Source organism: Cryptomeria japonica, chromosome 2 (assembly GCF_030272615.1).
Source record: "Cryptomeria japonica chromosome 2, Sugi_1.0, whole genome shotgun sequence".
Classification (NCBI taxonomy): domain Eukaryota; kingdom Viridiplantae; phylum Streptophyta; class Pinopsida; order Cupressales; family Cupressaceae; genus Cryptomeria; species Cryptomeria japonica.
In genome coordinates this window covers 20247625-20269077 of record NC_081406.1, presented here as the reverse complement: position 1 = coordinate 20269077, position 21453 = coordinate 20247625, and the positions used below count along the sequence as shown (strand labels likewise).

The 21453-nt window shown below is 38.9% G+C and overlaps 1 protein-coding gene across 1 annotated transcript in view; it reads right to left on the bottom strand.

Moving 5' to 3' along the window:
• LOC131035405 (serine/threonine-protein kinase VIK) overlaps positions 1-19551 on the bottom strand; it is a 322138-nt gene extending 302587 nt beyond the window's left edge. Inside the window, exon 1 of the mRNA XM_057967104.2 lies at positions 19237-19551. The gene's annotated coding sequence lies outside the window, so the exon portion shown is untranslated. The remainder of the gene's footprint in view (positions 1-19236) is intronic.
• Positions 19552-21453: the final 1902 nt, after the last annotated feature.

The window sequence follows — 21453 nt, the reverse complement described above, 5'->3', positions numbered from 1 at the left end:
ACATAAAGATATGATTTACAAAAGCTTGGAAGGAGCTAGATCCATGTACGAAGATGATCCAGACACTTGCTTGAGCATCATCAACAAGAATTGGTTACTCAAAAGTCGTCCTCGCCTGAGCAAGATTCCCAACACACCACATAGGATCGACTTCCAGGAAGAGTATAGAGATTTGATAACTTTACTCAATCGAGTTACAGGGGCTTCTCAAGCCTTCTATTTTGAGAAGTCGATGTTCTTCTTCATCCAAGTGATAGTTCAAGGAAAAGGAACAATTCATTGGGCTAGAATCATTAGCCATTGCTTGGACGTGCAGTTGAGAAGACTGAAAGCTACTAAATCCTTCCACATGAGCTCATACATCATATATGCCTTGATCAGGAGTTTTGAATATGCAGGACTACCTCACGGAGGAGCGATTGGAAGAGGACCTAGAGAAGTCAGAGTTTGTGACTCTTATGTTCATTTGCATCATCCACCAGGAAGTAACTAAAAGTTAGTCAATGATACCTTCACAATGAACATCACCAAGACACTGCAAGGCGGGATTCACAATCGAATAACTCAAGATGCACAAGAGCTTGTAAAGAGGTATGGTGCTTGGTTTATCCAATTCCAGAAGTTTACATATATTAGAGTTCATGGGTGTCCTTCACCTCCATATATGTTGCCAAGATATCCGACAGACAGGATAGTATTACTTGAGGTGACTAGGCAGTTGGCAGCTTATGCGAAGGCATTCAGACATAGGCATGGAAATGGAATTCCTGTACCTATCATACTTGGAAATTCAGTTGAGGTATGTCCTAATGCTCCAGCCTTAGATGATGCAGAAGGAGAGTTGGCCTTATATTCATTTTCATTATTTTCATTGAGGGAGAATTTTGATCCTTATAGGTATATAGAAGAGACAGTTGGTAGAAAATACAAGCATGAATGTCAGGTAGAGGACTTTTGGATGAATCTCTCAGATGATTTAGAAGTGAAAAGAAAGATGCATTCCAGATTGCCTTTGGATTTCGTCAGGAAATGCAAAGTTTACAGAGTGGCCGATCAAGCTCAGGACAGTGGCAAACACCTCCAGTCATCCTATGATAGAGAGGACAAGGCAGTAAAGATAGATTGGAATGAACCTGAGGTTGTGGACTTAAAAGCTTTGATGGCCCCAGTTTTGTCCTGTACTTGCAAATGGGTGGATATACAACATCAAAAGTTGAGAGAACAGAACATATCAATGACTTTTACTTTGGAGGAAAGGCCAGGGGAAGGAGGAGCAAGCACAAGCGAAGGCAATCCTCATCCTAAGAGTACAAGTGAAGACAATCCTCACCCTAGATGCGTAAGTGAAGGCAATCCTCATCCTAGAAGCACGAAGAGGAAAGAAAGACCTGAGAAAAGGGAACCTTCCAAGAAGAAGCAAGAGGCCCATCGAGGTCACTCATCTAGCACATCTTCCCAACATGAAAAAGGGACAAGTCAAGTACAAGAGAAGAGGACACTTGAAGTGGAGGAATCTATGGAATCAATGGTTCAGAATGATAAACATGAAGAAGGACAGGCATCTCAATGTTCATCAAGTCAATCTCCCCAAGTCAATGAGCTACATGAAGACAAGAATGATGATGAAGCGACATCTCCTCTCCGGAAAGAAGAGCCACTACCTAAAGAAATACAAATTAGAGAGACAAGGTCCGCCATTCCAGATTGGTTGAAGGAGAGACTAACAAGGGTGATTGTGATCGAAGACGAAGATAATGTGATTGATTTAGATAGCCTTGTTGGAAATTCTCAGGGAGTAACCGAAAAGAAGAAGGCCACCAAAATGTCCAAGATGATCAGAGATGAGACAGGGTCCAGGAAGTTGCAGATAGCTACATCGGCAGTGGACAAGTACGAGGGTGAAATCCTTGCAGAAGAATATGATGTAGAAACCGTAGAGCTTGGTCCACTCACCACCGAGCAGGCAATGGATGAGGCAACTGATTCATTTGAAGCACTTAAAGATAAACTTAAGGAAGAAATGGAAAAGAATAGAAAACTTGAGAGAGAGGTCGGTGCTTGGAGAGGCTACTTTAGCCACCTCAGTCAGCCTTTGGGACGTCAGGATCCAGCAGTATCTCCTATGCAAGCACTTCCCCTTGAATCAGTTGGTGAGGCAGAGAAAGTTAAGAGCTTGGTCCAGCTTATGAGCTCTTGGATTGACAAATCCAATACATTTGTCATTGAGTTTGCAACAAGAATGATGCAGACTATTCATCGGGCTATCCAGGTCCTTGAGATCATCCACAACCTAATGATAACAGTAGCCGCCTTTGCCCACACTAGAGATGTTATCATTCCTGTTCTGCAAGTAATCAGGCAAACACCAAGGAAGATCTTAGCACAAGAAAAGATAATGGATGGAGGAGCTCATAATTTACTCCAGTGGTCTACTTTACTCCAGATGAAGGAAGTACTTTTCGAGGACACCAGCACCAAATGCAATCAAGTTGAGGAGGTCATCCATCCAATCCAGGACAAGGTGTTTGGGGTTTTATGTACTATTCTTGGCAGAAGGATCGAAGTTGAGACAGATGTGGATCTTCAAGAGTTGGAAGAAAGGGTCAAGGTCATCTTTTGCAAAGATGAAAATGTTATTACAGACGAGCAAAGAGATCAAATGTTTGCTACTATGCTCCTGATTGAGAAAATCAAGGAACTCGAACCTGAATGGGACGCAGCTCTTCTCAAGGCCTTTGATCAGATTATTCACTTGGAGGAACGAATGAGGAATCTTCCCGAGATTCCTATTGCTGAGATTGAGGGAATCGTGTCCAGATTCATTGCATATGCTAAAAAGGAGCATTGGAAAGGGAATAAGGTTCTAGAAGAGAGGTTGTTATAGATGACATGGCACCTTAATTATCATTGGTCTATGTTTCCTAGATTTTTGTGCCAAATTAAATATTTGGCTATGCATTTAATATTGTTCAATAAAAAGGGAACTTTTGTAATAAAACCCTAATTAGGGTTTAGGTGTCAGAATCTCAGCCGTTGATCTTCTTTTGATCTGGGCCGTTCATTGTAATTGAGGATGCTATATATACCCTCATTCATTTTCATTTTGATAATTAGAAATAGTGAGCAATAAGAAATAGTTAGAAGTTTAGAGCTTTTGGAGAGAAGAAAGTTATTTTGTAGCAAGATTGAGTTTTGAAGAAAGAATTTCAAGCAATTGTTGTCTATTTTGGCTTTGAGATCAATAAAATATTGAAGTTATGGTGTTTTATTGCAATTCTTGTGGCTATCTTCATGGTTGTTTACTTTCTTGAATCATTCTCAGTCGAAGTAGTATTTAAGTTCGAAAGACTAAGTGTTGGGCTTGATTTTGGTGAGATTCACGTTCCAAACTACTAGCTTCTTACTGATTGTAGGAACGCCTTGTGTGGTCAACTGGAGAGACTTGAATTACTTAAACCTTCAATCGTCATTGAGCTTTGGATATGTGCCTTTGTGGTAGTGTCCATGATCCTTGATGAATTGAAAAATCATTTGTTACCTTAGAAGATCGCATCAATTTCAGTTAGGTTGTTATTTCATGGCAATATTGAAATTGGTAGAATCTTGCCAAGTCTAGCCTACATTAGGTCATTCTTAGGATTAGATTAGAATTTATCCCTTGCAAACCCTACCTTTTGATCTTTTTGAGGACTTGTTAGTTTAGAGAAATCTTGTTCCTAAAGCTTGGAGGACGTAAGGCCCCTTGATGAAACAGTATTCACAACAACCACTGGTGCTTATCCACACGTAGAGACCCTACATAAAAGAACATTGGAGTCACCCTGATTGATCCTTTTTTGCGACATCTTCAGCAATCAAAGGCTTTATTCAAGAGAGGATAAGGTACCCTTGGGTATTTTATTCTGTGTATGATTGTGTACAAAATACACGTCAACACTACGCAAGGCAAGTTTGCAATCAACAAACCGCTAGTAGTATGGATATACAAATTTCACCATTGATCATACAAATTTCTTCCATTCATCTAATAACATGAAATTAAATTTGAGAAGTATAGAGACCATGCAAATTGTAGAATCGACACATAGAATTCACCATTCCTTCAATGAAGTTTACGTGTCTTTTGCAACAATGTCTTGACAACAATCTTTGCCTTCTCTTTCTACTCTACTCTAAAATGCTATCTACTATTGAGCTACTAATTATTGACTATCTCTCTTTTGCTAACTCCTGACTATTAACTAATCTCTGACTATTAACCCTTACAAATGAGGAGCCAAGGCTTTATATAGAGAGCCCTTTACAAATTGACGGCTCTGATTGACTTAGAATCAATGGCTAGAATTAAAGGATAGAAACCATAATTAGGGTTTGTTATAACAAACTTCCTTAGCCAATGAGAAAATTACATTCCAAGAGTGAGGACCAATAGGAAGCAGGGGTAGGTACACCAAAGTTTGTGTCATCCCTGATGAGTCAGGTACATTGAATCTGGACATGCTGAGGTGGACCAATCCAACTGGAGGAAACATAACTGGGATGCCACCTTGTCTGACGTTTGTGTCTTGGTTGATCTCTTTTTTGTCTTTTGACGCGATGAATGATGTACCTCCTTGACTCCCATATGCTTGATGAGGCTTCCTCATTGTCAAGTGTTCTTTCTCTGGTAGCATACCTCACCTTGAAGTGTCATTCTTCTCTATCATCATGTGGTTTCTTCATGTGGCAGAATGAGGTCTTGAGGCTAGCTCGCAACTCCTCGAACACTTGAAGACTTCCAATGCTTCAAAACACCTTGAGTCCTCCTTTATGCATTTGGAATGTCCTTGATGATGATGGGCTTGGAAAAGATCGTCCTTGTCCTGGCTTGATCCTTCTCCATCTGCAAAACAAACCAAAAGATGATAAGTACACATGATATATTTATCTCACATAGCATTTTCTACCTTAAATCATCAACAAAAAGGCATTAGAATGAAATTCGCTCAAGATCCTCCCCAAGGATAGGACCTATAAGGAATTTCGCTCTGGACACTTTGGAAGGGTCAGGAGCGAAATTTGCATTTTAGCTCAAATTTCATCATCTCCTTGCCTTGAACTTCTCTTGACCTTTGAATCGCTTTCTCCTGAAGGCATCATTGATTTGACCTCCCAAAAGACCAAAAAGAGGATTTCGCTTTGGACCTTGGCCAAGGACAGGACCTATAAGGAATTTCGCTCTTGACCCTTTGGAAGGGTCAATAGCAAAATTTGCATTTTAGGACAAAATCTTCACATTTTGTGACCACAACTTGATCAAATGCATGCCTAAGGATGTTTTTAATCTCAATCAACACTAGGTTTGATGCAAAATTGGGAGCAAAATAGAGGTTTTAAGGATTTCGCTCTCGACCCTTTGGAAGGGTCAGGAGCGAAATTCACATTCTACGCCAAATTCTATCATTTCTCTACTCCAAAATGCCTTCCAAGGCAAGCATACACTAGTCTTCTCTCCACCAAGGCCTGGGAATCCATCTCTTAATCTCAATCATGGGCAAATTAGGTGATTTGGGGAATTTCGCTATGGACCCTTTGGAAGGGTCAGGAGCGAAATTCTTGATTTGCTTGTTTTCCTTCACCTAGATTCATTCTTCATACCTTGCTTTCCTTTGACTCTCAACTTTGGATCCCCCTCTCACGAAGACAACACTTGTTTGACCTCAAAATGGCTTGGAAGGAGAATTTCGCTAAAAATCATGGCCAGGGATAGGACCTATTTAGGATTTCGCTCTAGACCCTTTGGAAGGGTCAGGAGCGAAATTCAAGTTTTAGCTCAAAAACCTTCATTTTTGGTGGTCACAAGCCATTCAAAGGCATGCTTAAGGACATCTTCAATCTTAATTCACCCTAATCCACACTTGGCTTGACACAAAATTGAGAGGAAAAGGAGAGAATGAGAATTTCACTCTGGACCCTTTGAAAGGGTCAGGAGCGAAATTCACATTTTGAGCTCATTTCTTCATTTTTTTTAAACTCCAATCCACCTCAAAAGGCAAGGACACATCACTCCACTCCCATCCACGCCATAAAAACCAAGGATTTGACCTTCTCCAAGGGGAAAATAGGTGTTTTCAAGAATTTTGCTCTAGACCCTTTGGAAGGGTCAGGAGCGAAATTCATGATTTAGGACAAAATCCTTCACTCCTTCACTTCTAATCACTTCCTAAGGCAAAAACATGTCAATCCACTTCCACATATGCCCAAAGAACTAAGATGTTGGTCTAAACAAGGAAGAAAATGAGGTTTATGGAGAATTTCACTCTGGACCCTTTGGAAGGGTCAGGAGCGAAATTCCCAATCTTGGACACAATCCTCACTTTTCAATGCTTTCATTCTCTTCCTAAGGCAAGAACATGTCCATTTACCCCTTCTATGTCCAAGGAACAAGACTTTTAGTCTAAACAAGGAAGAAAATGAGGTTTATGGAGAATTTCGCTCTGGACCCTTTGGAAGGGTCAGGAGCGAAATTCCCAATCTTGGACAAAATCCTCACTTTCAATGCTTTCATTCTCTTCCTAAGGCAAGAACATGTCCATTTACCCCTACTATGTCCAAGGAACAAGGCTTTTAGTCTAAACAAGGAAGAAAATGAGGTTTATGGAGAATTTCACTCTGGACCCTTTGGAAGGGTCAGGAGCGAAATTTCCATTCTAGGTTGATTTTCACCATTTCATCACCTCAAACCTTCTTTCAAAGGCGAGAACACCTCAAGGTCACTCCAACCATGCCGAAATGAGAGGCACGATGTTGGAGGGGTTTATATTTTCGGCTTAGAGGCCGGTTTGAGGGTCTTCTACCATTTTCAACTCCTTGGGTGATTTGGTGAACTTGCGTAGTTTTCGGCCCAATGAAGAGATTTGCAAGATTTTAAATCCTCAGATGATTTCGGCTATCTTTGGCATTTTACGCAATTTGAATCGAACTTTGCATTAGCTTTATCGGGTTATAAACCCCTTTTGTGAGATTAATCTTTGAGCCATTTTCGAGTATTTTGACTGAATCATGATATCTTGGCCTTGGGCGACTTTTCTCAAAATGAGTTAAAATGTCGACTTCCTTTAATTTCGGGTTATTTGGCATGCTTTGCACGATTTCTTATTTCCTATTTTTGGCTCTAAAGGGTTAAAATCGCAATTTTCTCCTTTCTGCAATCTTCGGCTTATTAGAGGTGAATTTCACTGCTTTGGTTTCCTTTCCATTTTCGGCCCATGAAGCCTTTTTGGGCGATTTGGAGGTTTTTTTACCTTTTTGGCCTTAGGACTTATTTGCACGAATTGGAATGATGCGTGATTTTGAAGCTTTTGTAATTTTCGGCTCAATGAGCCATTCTGGCGCAATCTAAACCCTACTAGCCAATTTTGGGAGACTGGTTTACTTTGTGAGCTTTGGAATTTTCGGCCTAAATGTCGATTTCGCAATTTTACACTTATTTTTGGCTATAAAGCCTATTTTGCGCAATTTTGAACACCATTTTTCATTTTCAAGCGGTTTAGCTTTGAAATGAATATGTGCTTTTATCATTTTTCGGCCCATTGACCAGAAATGTGCGACTTGGTTTTGGTGTTCGACCCCGTGGATGAAGTTCGGGCCTCTAAAGAGATTTGCACGATCTCAATGTTTGAATGCCCTTTCTAAATGTCGGGTCTCTAGACCGAAATGTGAGATTTTCCAACTTCAACATATGAAGGTGAATCGCGATTTTCGGGGGCCTTAGAGATTTTCGACTTGGAGGTCGACTTCGACAGCTTTGTCTCACATTTCGGCCCCTAAGGCCAATTTGTGAGATTCACCTTTTTTTTTCTTTGGGCTCACTAGCCGATTTCGCGATTTTGCTTGCATTATGGCCATGTAGGTAGACTTCGTGACTTCAACGTTTTTGCGTTTTGGCCTTAGAGGTCAATTCACTAGTGTTGTCTCACGTTTTAACCTTTTAGGCTGGATTTGGATTCTACGTGGGATTTTAACTTGAAGTCGGCGAATTTCTCTTTCCTAAGCTTTGGCCCCTTGAAGGCGAATTGCGCAACTTCAGAGTTTTCGGCCTGCACAGCAAGCTTGGGAGATTTAGGCGAATTAGACTCCTTGTGGCCTTTGAAGGCTTAATAGCGCGATTTTGAGATTTGACCATGCACGAAATTCGAGGATTTCTCCTCCCCTATCGGGCAGACTTAGACCAAAAAATGGGGGTCCCTGTTTGAGGAAAATCGGGTGTCTATGCGAGCACAACACCTCGTTGGAGCAAAATTTGTTGTGCGGACAGATCACAACAATCGGAGATATTTCTTGGAACAGAAGGACTTGAACGAGCGGCAACAAAAATGGGTGAGCAAACTCCAAGCATATGATTTTGATATTGAGTACGTGAAGGGTAAGAATAATGTGGTCGCCGACGCCCTGTCAAGAAGACCGGCTATATGCTCGTTGTCACAAATCTCGCCAAATTGGAAGGCACATCTGTTGGTAGAGTACTCCAAGAATTCTTTTGCGTGCAAGGTGATGGATAGACAAATACAGGATGACAGGTACAAGGTGGTTGACAACATCATCTACAAGGATAGACTCTATTTGGTACCTAAATCAAAGATGAAGGAGAAGATTCTGAGGGAGATTCATGATTCGCCTCTCGCAGGTCACCCAAGGTACCTCAAGACATACAGGCAGGTTTGAGAGAGGTTCTCCTGGAAGGGACTGAAATATGATGTCCTAAACTACGTATAGGAGTGTTCCACTTGCCAACAGAATAAATCCGAGCATACCCTGCTTGCAAGGTTACTTCAGCCCTTGCCAATACCTAAACAAAAATGGGGGAGCATTTCGATGGATTTCTGAAAGATCCTTGATGGATCCCCTTGCTGATCTGTTGTAGTTTTTAAATTAATAAACTATATTTTCCTATGTTTCCTTTGATGGTTTTAGAGAATAGACAGAAGTTGCAGAAGGTTTGTTTATTTTTGTGTTTTTGATAGTTTTTCAGCAAGTAATAATTGAAGAACAAGTACATGAAAAGAGTACTGGAAATAAATGTTCATACACAGCCAAATCAGAATCGTACCAAGCAGATTTCTGATTTATTTAAATCAAATAATTGTCCAGATAGTGATTCCAAACAATTCCAGGAAGATTACAATAAGCAATGAGTCCAACCTGAATGAAGAGTGAATACTGAAATCAAGAAGGAAGCTGTGGCAAACATCCAAAGCTCTTACATAGCTCCACGTGGGAAGAGAAATGGCTGCAAAGTACAGCCGTACGGCTGTTAGGTGATGCCAAGCTGGAAACCCCAATCTCCACGCTGAACCCTAACTCTGTTCACTGAATCCTCCAGAAAATATGTCGTACCAACTCTAAGGCACTGAAAACTGAATGCAAGAACCAAATAACCATTGTGCTGGGGGCTACGTCCCAGACAGGCAAGACATTGGGGTTTTCGTCCCAGATGCTGAATCACTCTCCAGAGCAAATTCTCCAAATCAAAGATGAAATGTGTAAAAGATACTTGATAATTAGGTTACCATCTCCTTATAACTCCTTCCTTCTAGCTCGAACCCTAAAAGTGTATGAAAAGTGCGCTTAGGCTTACAAAGTCTTATTTCTCATTTTTAGTCGCCAAGTATAGAGAAAACGCCACTTTTTTAATATAAAAGAATTTCGCTCATCAAAAGGGTCCCTGACAAATGGGAAACATTTAGAAAAGTTCAAGACCTTTCCAACAAGCTATAACACATGGGCATATGCATCCAGATGAAGCCAAAAACCCCTTATTACTCCAAAATGGCTATAAACATAGCCTTATTTAATTAATTAAACGCTAACTTAGGAAATATTTAAATATATTAAAAATATAACCCAAATAGCTGCAGAAGGCTCAAATGACTCCAAAAGTCTGAAACGGAACCTGTCACCTGTCTGTGACTAATGTCGGAAATCATGGATCAACTGGCAGTCTCATCCCTAAAATCTAGGGATGCTCCTAGAAACTAGGAAACACACCCAAATCTCCTGAAACTGAAACCAAGGAATGGTCTCATGGAACCCCAACCCTAAACGCTGTCACAACCTCCTAAAAAGCAAGAACTGCCTCCTAAAATGTAGGAATTGCCTCCTAAAATCAAGGAACTGCTCCAAACTGGTCTACCACTGCCAGAAACACCAAATCCAAACACTAAATATCCTGACTAAGTCTCTATCCACCATTGCCAACCTACAAGACTCCATAATAGGCTAACTCACATGTCTCTGCTAGACAGAGCTAAAGAGGGGACATGACAATTTCATCACTGGGTTTCTGAAAGTGCAAGGGAGAGACTACATTTATGTCGTGGTGGACCGTTTGACTAAATATGCCCATTTCTTTGCCATTCCCACAGGATGCTAAGCAGCACAAGTGGCCGAGTTGTTTTTCCAAGAGGTGTTCCGCTTGCATGGTCTTCCGCAGAACATAGTTAGCGACAGGGATAGCCGTTTCCTCAACACCTTCTAGATAGAGTTATTTCGGTTGGCAGTAACAGAGTTGACACCAAGCACGAGCTGCCACCCACAGATGGATGGTCAGACAGAGATTGTGAACAAATGGCTGGAGGGTTACCTCAGGAACTACGTTGTAACACAACAAAAGGCGTGGGTCAGTTGGTTACACTTAGAACACTGTTACAACACTACCCATCACATGTTGATAGATATGTCGCCTTTCAAGGCACTTTATGGGTATGAGTCGTCGTCTTTATGGATCTAACAATAGGCGACAGTCATGCACCAAGAGCCAAGGATTGGTTGCAGGAAAGTTTGGATATCCTAAGGTCTCTCAAGGACAACCTGCAAAGGGCTCAGAACCAACAGAAGATGTATGCTGACCGACATAGGGTGGAGCGGAGCTTTGAGGTATGAGATTTAGTTTACCTCCAGCTACAGCCGTACAGACAATCGTCCCTGAAGAAAAGTGGTGCCGAGAAGTTGCGACTGCGCTTTTATGGACCCTACAGAGTGATTCGGAGGGTGGGTGAAGTTTCCTACGAGCTGGAGCTTCCCGAGGGAAGTCAGATTCACAATGTCTTTCATGTCTCATGCCTTAAAAAGGCAGTCGGACAACGTGTCATGGTTTCTGAGGAACTTCCGCCCATGGGTGAAGAAGGAAAACTTATTCTGGAACCTGCAGAGATCATCGACGTCAGAGAGAAAAAGTTGAGGTCTCGTATCATCAAGGAGTATCTAGTTCATTGGAAGGATCTACCAATTGAAGACGCCACCTAGGAAGGCGAACAGATCTTGGAGCACCCAAGTCTGCAATTGCTTGAGGGCAAGCAATTCTTGGGCTGGGAGGACTGTAATGTCCCCAATATAATTAAATAATTTAATTAACTATTGTATGGCCCCGAATTTAATTATAAAATCTTTCGGGCCCCTTTTATTAGTTAAGTTTTTACCTTGCCCTGTCGGCCCGTTTGTAACCCTTCGGGAAGTTTCCCAAAGCCCATTTATATGGCCGAGTTTGGCTTAGTTGTAGGTATGTGAATTTGGTATTTTCTCTGTATGTGCGAATTACTGTTGAAGTTCAGTTAACCATTTCGGAGGTAGAAGATCCTCCCTACTTGGCATCCGCAGTTTCAGTGGGAGTAACTCCTCACCCTATTATGCTCATTGTAATCTGAAGTGCTAACATTATTGAATCTGAATTTCTACTCTCATGTTTGGTGTGTTCATTAAGGTGGTAAATTGTGTTGGTCTGATTATATTGTCTACCTTGCACTACACGACATAATATTTTGTGTTTCCCTTCACATCTCAATACTGGAGTTGTCTGTACGCAAAGGAAAGTAGTTGGTGGTGAATCGGCATCCGTATCCAATGCACGGAGGGAAGGGGATTGATGTTGTATGGCCTCTAGACCGTATGCTGGGTAGAAGGGAGTGACCATACGGTCTCATTCTTGTCGTATGGGTGGAGTGTAGCCACCGTACGGACTGTTTTGTACGAAGTAGCACAGCGGAGGGGTTTGTCATACAGTACGGTGTAGCACCGTACATGGATTTCTTACCACTGTACGGGTGTGAGAGTCTTCGGGGGAGGTGTCATACGGCTGGGGTGTCGTCGGGTACATAACATTTGTATATTATGTTGCTGAATACGATAATGATTCACTCATTTAAAACAATGCAAATACAAGAAGATATAGCAACTACTAGATATAGGTGAAAATCACAAATTTCAGACATCACATATTAAACCACTTTCAGAACTTGGTACGGATTTGAAAATAATATTTCCCATCAAATCGTTTACTGGAAATGATGAATTTTCAGACTTACAGTAGCAAATGGTAACCCCCAAACCCTAGATGTGTCTTACTGTGCTCCAGTCTAGTACGGTTGTGTAGCAACTAGCTGGGCAAAGGTAAAACACAAAATGACTGAATGTTGTCTTAAACCCTGGCTGCTCCTCATCCAAGCTCAATCGACCAGCAGTCATTGTGTTAGAAACTCTACATGGGACAATTAGAAATGATAGTACAGCCTCAATAAGATGGTACGGCCCAGAAACAGATGCAAACAGCAGTTCTACCCTGATAAACCCTCTTCAATGGCATCCACGAACCTGGTGTAGCTCTCCAAATATGACCCCAGCAATGAGAATACTATAATCAAACCCTTCTTTACTGAAAATTTGATAAACTTGTAAGCTCAGTGTGTTTCCTAGAATGAAAACACTCAATAATCCTCTTGACTGTGTCTTGCAACAGCGAAGAGAATGTCATTCGTGAGGAATTTTGTCCTCACAAACCCTTGAGAAATTGTCCAGCAGTTTATTCACAAATTCTCCAAACCAAGCATGCCCAATGATCTTCACAATACTTCTTTTATAACTTCCCCAAGGGGTTGAATCCACTTTACCATGCAATGTGGGACCAAATAAAACACTTTTAAATCTCCCAAGGTGAATACCAGAATAATAAAGGCCACATTTTAAAATTAAAACATATTTCATTTTATTACTCAATACTCACCCTTATATCCCTTTATTAAAATAACGATAAAGTTAAATCTTTAATTTAACTTTATTAATTAATAACTTATCGTTATTTTATTTTAACCCATGAACAATGTAGAAGGCTGAGATACTCATCAAATACTGAATCCACTGACAATATTAAAATAATAAATGTACTAACTGATTCCATCAGTGCCCATAACTGACTTACTATAAATAGTAAGTATGCAAAAACCACACCAAATCACCTTAAATTGCCTGAAACTGAAACTATCTAAGGCCAAATGTCCTCAAGACCCCTTAGATGTCCTGATTAGCCTACAGGACCATAGCAAAATAGGCTGACAACAAAATTTATCAAACATGCTAGAAAGGCATAACAAAAATGGACTAAACCTGGCCCATTCTCAAGGGTTTAAGGTGTGGATTGAGGTTGACTCTCTAAATATCATTAATTGTATTAAAGAGGTTCAAAGCCCAAGCTGGACAATTGAAAATATAATGAGGAACTCAATTACTCTTCTCAAGTCCTCTGAATAGTGCCATCATTAAGCTAGCTGATTATTTTGCGAACCTAGGAGTTTCTAACCCTTTGATGAAAAGGTAGGACTCGCATGACCCCCTACCCCTTGATGTTAAGGCCATCATTAATCATGAGAGTCAGCAGAGTTAAGGTGGCTCCACCATTAATAAGTATGATTAATAGTTGTCATTTCAAGGTGACTTTCACACGAATTCTAAGCAATGTCTTGGGCCCTTTTCTTCTCTATTTGCGGTGGGGTATGCTCTGTTTCAATCTGCTACTTCTTTGTTTCACAGTTTCCTCAATCATGGGTGGTAATAGGAGTCATGTCAAGCCAATTTCTTGCAAGGGGACAAAGAGTAATACTTGGGTCTGAAAAATTCTGGTGGAAAGAGGAGTTGCCCCTTATTTGGAGAAGCTTCATGGCTGTGATTTGCAGGTAACCAAGGCTTTTGTTAAGGGTTGGAAGAACCACACTATATCTATTTATTGAAAGAATTTGGATATTTTAGAGGACTTAATTGAGCAAATTTTTGTATTGTCCACTGAAGATAGAAAGATTTTTAGAGATAGAAAGGCTTCGAAGGGGACAATCACCAAATTCTTCAAGAAGGATGAGAGAGATAAATTGGTCAAAATATCTTCTGGAGGACATGATAGGAACTCCATCAAGCCAATTTGGGCCGACTTTTCTGAGGTAACAATGCGGTATTTTACTCTTGATGGCAGATTCACTTCTCTATATATATCACATTATCTTGCTCAATCACTTTGGCCATAAACAAGTAGTTTCCTTTTTGTTCAATCTGCTTGCTTCTCTTGAGTTTGGCATCAGAGAACATAGGAAGAATTCTATGCTTCCTGTTCTTCATAAAGGACTGATTTTGTTAATTATGGAGTATGCAAAACCATTGTCTATCCCTGCTGAACCTAAAAAGGCCTCAAAAAACTGTAAAAAATACCCTTGTATCGAGTGCACTCCTTGGATATGAGCACTGATACTAAAGATAAAAGGGAGAAGTGGATTGCAAACGAGGGAGATGGGGATTCTATGGAAATTTACTCAACACCCCCCCCCCCCTCTAAGGACAAAACTAAAACTAAGAAGACCTTTAAGAAGCAAGATAAACCCCAAATCTCATGGACGAGGGGCTTCTTTACTAGGGATTGTGATATGGAGACTAACGTGCAATCTACTGTTAATAAAAGGGAGAAGATAAAACCTGATAAGGGTACAGATAAAGACAACTTGGCAAGGAAGATGCAAGCTGTTGAGAAAGGAAAAAAGAATATCTCTACTAGTGAGGGGGGGGAGAGAGGAAAGTCTAAAGACAAAGAGAAAATGGGGGAATCTGGGAAAAGTCAGCATATTGATTTGTCTCGTGAAGTCTAGGGTCCTTCACCACATGAGCTTTCAAAGGATTTCAATTTTCTTAACACCAATAAGGAGGAAATTTACAATGTGCTCGATCTGGCTAAGGAGGGTGTTGTCAGCCAATTTAAATTATCCAAGTGGTTTTTTCTTGAAATTGACCAGATTAATGTGAATTTGTGGTCTCTTCAAAACAAGATGGAGGCGAAGGATGGCAATGAGGATCTTTCTAGGCATAGAGCAAAGAACAAAAAGATGTTAGCTATCCTGAAGAATGTGGCTAAGGACATTAGCTTGATGTAGAATGATAATGAAGTCCGCATCAAGATTTTGGAGGATAAAATTAAGGTCAATCAAAATCCAAACTCGACAAGGATTTTTCCCTATCTAGGCCTCACATCTCTTGGAATTTCACCATTTTCACATTAAGTGACATTTCAAAAAAAACTCAATTCCTTGACAAGTTTGCAACATTCTTTGCAATTTGACAACACTCACAATTCCACCATCAATCCTTAATCTTGACATTTGATCATGGATTCTGGAATCGAAACATGACTCCCTCACTCGATCACACCTTAAGGACAGCCCTTGCATTATAACTCACTTGAATCCACACATTTATTCCCTGACTAACAAAACATACCCTTCTCACAAGCAAAGGCTAATGACTACGACCACAGTGAAGCTAAGGCAACTAAACTAAAAACAACTAAGACGAAAAGCAAAAAGTGGGGGTCCCCATTTGCAATGGGGCGATGTGTGAAAACGTCAAAACAGGGAAGAGCTTTAAGGGAATCCCAAATGTATATTATGTAATTTACAATAATGATTAAGATAATGTCCCTAACCCTAATAGGAATGATCTATTTTATATCTAACATGATTTGAGGGGTCTCAATCAGGATCTAATTGGTAAATGATATCTCTATTTCATTCCTTATTTTACTTGGGATTGTAATTTTAGGGCAAAAACTAGGGCATTTACGAAAGAGGACATTGCACTGATTTCACTTGAAACTTGATAGCTATAAAAGTGTAGAAGAACTCTAGCAAATAAGGCACCAATGAGATGTATAGCAGCAAGCAGAAGCCAACTGCAGTGGAAGAACATGTGTAATGACCCTTACTATAAAGGCCACTAATAAACCCCAAATCTGAACTGAGACAATTTGTCAAACACTTGGCATGCACTGAATTGTTTTGTTTGTGATGTAGTGTTTCAATATGATAGTTGTTTTGAGCACCAAGTACAATTGAGATAACAATAACAATATCGAAATGTAACACAATGAAACTCTAAATATTCATGCAAGGACTTCAATGCTAATATATCATGAATTTCTCAAATTCTGATTGCATTGTTCAGTAGACTAATTTTCTAAAAATGTATGACTGTTACAAACTCTTACACATGAGCACTGAATTTATGACAAGAGAATGTATAAACTATCACACATGAACAATGACCTTGCAATGCACCTTCTCTACTATATCAATCCAACTACAAGATAGCAATGTCTGATTACAATGGACTGTTTTCTGAATACATATGACTGTTACAACTGTGCACTTCTATCATAAAAATTGACAACAAAAACCATGCAATGAAACCTGGAAATCGCTCCTTGAACTCCGATTATGAAATGCTGATGAAAGGAGGACTGGACTGTCCCAAGAATGCCCTGCTGTCACTACCGTACTGTCCCTGCTGCAGGCCGTACCTGGGTCGTACTGTGCGGCTGCAGTACCAAATTTTGAACTGGGATGAATTCAAAACCCTTATTCACCAAATACAAGCCCTCAAATCAACCTTCAATTGAAATCCAACATGAAATGGCTGAGTACCATCTCCAATAACGCAACCCTTCAGAAGATATTTCACTTCCTCAGTTATGCTAATCTAAGGGAGTTATCGTTCCCAAAGATCAATGATATTTGCAGACCTTCAAGCTCCACAAATGCTCAAGTAGATGCACTAGAGAAAATAGACTTCGATGCCAAATGAGAGACCCATGGGGTCTATTTATACACTTTTTAGAATCTTCCTCTAGAAGTATCCATAACTTTCTAGAAGTATCCATAATAGAATCTTCTAGAAGACTCTTAGTCTTTCTAGAAGTATCCATGACTTTCTAGAAGTATCCATAATAGAATCTTCTAGAAGCCTCATTGCACTTTTTAGATAAAAAGTTACTTCATAAAATAAAAAGTGCACCTCAATAACATTTTGGCCCCAAATAAAAAGTAATAATAAAATATAATAAATATAATGTCTCCAAGAGCATAATGAGCCATCCAATCACCAGATAAACGCCAAAATGACTCTCTCATCACAACCATCTGCCTACGAGAGTCTGGAATAGGCAAATCCACGTAAAGTGTCATGTCATACTAAAGAGGGGACATGACAACATGAATAATATTAACAAAAAGAAACTTGTAAGTGCTAAGGCTATCATCCATCCAGCCCCAAAGTGCTCCTGTCCCAAAAATGTTTGGAACTCTTACTCTCACCATTCAGCTTTCAAAAATGTAACAACCTCAAATGTTATAAGAGTCTCTACGTCTTCTGATCTGTTCAACATGGATCACAGTACTAATTTTGGCCATATCAAGCTCACTGGAACTTGCAAATGTTCAATCCATCACCACCCCAACTTGTAACAAGGCCATGCCTTTCAAACAAAATGTGTCTGTTGTTAGGACTACTGCTAGCAGTTCTCGCAACATTCCCAAAACAAAGCAATATTCTACAGAAAAGCATCTTAACTCCTCACTGATAATCTCCTTGGCCAAGATAAATGACACTCTCTTTGGTCTGACCCAAAAATGAAGGAAAAGAGAGCTAACATAGCCCTATTCCAATGAAGTGTCTCTATTATAATAAATCACATACACTGGCAAAAGGAGTGTCAAATTACTTTGCAGAACTGTATGGAGAAACAGATGGAATGTACTAACCTACTAAGGATCAACCATCAACTATTTCTGAACATGAAAGAGACAATTGGTGAAGTACTAACTGAGTAAGAGAGCAAAAGATGCCTTGCACAAGTCAGCAATATGTCACAAAAAAAGGATCAAATGGCTTTTTCCAACCAGCTTCAACATGGAAACATGCAACTCATCAGGGATGGTATCCAAAAGGGTATTCCAATTGGCAACCCAGCTCAATGTAACTAGATGCATCAAACTGTAGAAGAAGATAGAGGGAATTGCCTCTTTTGTATGGGAAAAATTTGTCACCGTCCATATATAACCAGAAGAGAAAGCCAATAACACTACTCCTAATAGCAATCTATATTAGCTATCTGCAGATGATGAGAATGTTTTCCTTGTTTTAGATCTCTATAAAGACTTTACATTGTTTCCTCCCTGTAATCAGCTCTTTAGTATTTTTTCTTGGCTGCTCCTAAGCTTTTTAAAATTATCCCCTTTGTACTTCGGCCTCTTTCTGTTTTTAGAGCACAAAAGAATTTCCATAGAATGTACTCGCTATTAATTTAATACAAGGTTTAAAATTTTGCACAAGGTTTAAATTTTGCACCCCTAACATTCCCTCTTATGATGAAGCTCTAAGTAAACCAAACCTTGCCAATATGCATATGCAGCTATGTGTGTCTGTTAGCTAAATCACAAATCCATCTTCAAAAGTATAAACGTGTCTAGAATCATACTTGCCAAGAGATACAATGTTGCTTACACAATAAAATCTTCAGTTGCATGTTGAAGTAGTTCTCAAAAAAGCAGCTACCAAAGGACAACTTCGGATCTGTAAAGAGGAAAGCAAATCTCTCGTTGTGGCTAAAGGCTCGCAACTCAACCATGATGTGTGGTTGGTTTAGAACGTATATCCTACTTATGTTGATTCCTACAACCAATCTCTAAGAAACCCAAAGAAACAAGAATGCCCTAATTCACACAAAGGCAAGCTCTTTTTTCCATATTCCTAGTTTTGGACTACAATTGATTTGTGAGCTTATTCTATCTCTCCATACATCATACAAAAGAAAATTAATTTCATCCGTATGTTTTTCCCCGCTAAATTTTGTCTGTCACCTAACTGCAGCGAAAACTTCTTTGGAATTGCAGTGAGCTCATAACACAAACGCGTGTAAAAATTGTCAACTCCATTCGAAAAAGCGTCATGATTATAAAATAGTGAGTTCTACACCGACATAAACTTTCTAATAGCCTTGCCAATAACTTCCAACCTGAACAACTCCTACAATCTGTAATATGATTATTTTACAAACTTGAAACTGCAGACAAAAAAAAATTAATGCATTATCTGAAACTAAATTGACTCAAAGCTTCTTACCTATTATGGCTTAATTCCAGCGGAGGTTTTGTGGAATATTGAATGACAACAATGACTACCTCTGTTTTGAAAAAAGTTAGACGTTGAATTTAACATTCATATCCGTCAACTGCTGAATCTTAATGGAAAGACCAGGCAAAGGCCTAACTGAAACGAGATATTCAAAGGGCATTCACTAGGAAGGGTGATGAGCCCGAGGTGCCATCGAAGGTGACAAGGAATTGTTTAAGATTATTTCACGGTCCCGGTATATTTGTCCGTCCTTTTTCGATCGTTTCAGGCGAGGCATTTTAATGCTCTGCTGGTGTTAGACTACGTTTTTAATATTTCATTTTTTTTTTTTGTCGAGAGGCTCTTCATATTTATCATTATTGGTCTATGCTCTTGTCTTGTAACGACGACTTGTGTATTAAAATTATTGTGCGAAAGCTAGTTTTAGCTCATTTGGAGAATTGGACTAAATATTTCCATCAATATTGGATAATTTTATTTTTATTCCTTGGCCACTTCCCAATTATAGAGGTTATATACCATATCCACTAGATTATGGTCTGGGTGGGAAAAGTGTATTTATTTTAATAAATATTTATTTTGGGTTTTATCATAAATATATATTTTGATGTAGTTATTTTGATATTAAATTTGTTATCTATAATTGTTATTTATTATTTTAGAGGGTATATTAGTTTTTTAGGATTTTTTATCTTAAATTTGATCATAAGTGGAGATTTTTATTTTAGATACGACCACCCTCCATAGTCTTATTATCATAATTCAAATAGTTTTTTCAATTTTCTAAGTCAATCCTTTCGAATGATTTAAATGTTACATGTCAACTCATGTACCAAATAATCTAGACTAAGTACTTAGAATCTTGTATTTAAAGGCAAGACCTAGGTCATTAGTAATTGGAAAAAGTATCATCAAGGAGATCATATAAGAGTATCCATCCATAATCATATTTGCTACACGTATTCAAGAGATACTAAATTGATTTATCATGACAAACGTGTGCATCTCTATTTTACATTTTTTTTTACCATTGTACATGGCACAGAGGTTTGAATTATTATCATCGAAGTTGTAAAACTTTCTCTTTAAACACGACATAGCCCCAAGGTACTTTCAACATTGTGCTTGTCTCATATACAAGTGCAAATATAGACGAACAAGTTTTTGAAGTTAGCAATGACAAAGCAACATTTTTTTCTTGGCGAGAAAATTTTGTTTCAAGGACATGTTGATGGCTTACATTTGAAATATGTTACGCCCCATTGTGATATTTCTTATTTATTGTTACTTTGTTTATTTAAAATACTCTAGCATATGATTATGCTTTGAATTTATTTATCTTGATTGGGAATCTGATGAACGAATATGCAATCAATGTGATATTTTCACCTATAAAAATCTATGATGTATATATATGTTTTGATAATAGTTGACTATTGTTGTGATGTGTTAAGTTGGATGCAGGAATGATCAAGCCTTCGAAGAGTATCACTCAAGAGAATAACTTGGTTCAGTAATCTTATATATGTGCCTTATTGAGCTATCACACACTCACATCCTAGTTGGTCAAGTTGAGTTAAATTAGTTGGGGAAAGTGGTAAGTTGCCTTCTGTTGAATTGGTGATGCTTTATAATGTTATGGTTTGAATGTTCTTGATTGGAATGTTTGATTGAATCTCTATGATAGGTTAAAATCTCTGTGTTAACATATTTATATATTATCGATGAATATATATACGATTAATGTATATATTGATTGATGAATATGTCAATAGAAGTACTATTTGGACACATACACACACACACACATAATGTTTATATTCAATACTTTATTTATTGTGTGTGTGTGTGTGCGTATTAGCGCCCCTCCCTGATTCATTTGTTTTTTATGCATTGATAGACTTATGGACCTACTTTAGACTCTTTATGATGCTTTTGATTGATACTTATGGATATATTTATATTTTAGATGCTTATAGTTGATGCTTGACATTTCATATTGATAGTTAATACATTATGGTTTATATGCATGATGATATATTTAGGACTATTATGATGATTGGACTTATGTTGGATATTTGTGAGAGCTCATTATATGTTGTGGATGCTTTATGGGATATGATGATATTATTGAGGATGTTATGGTAGCCATGATTGTATTATCGTTGTATTCGTGAGATGATATTATACCACTCATTTATGAGC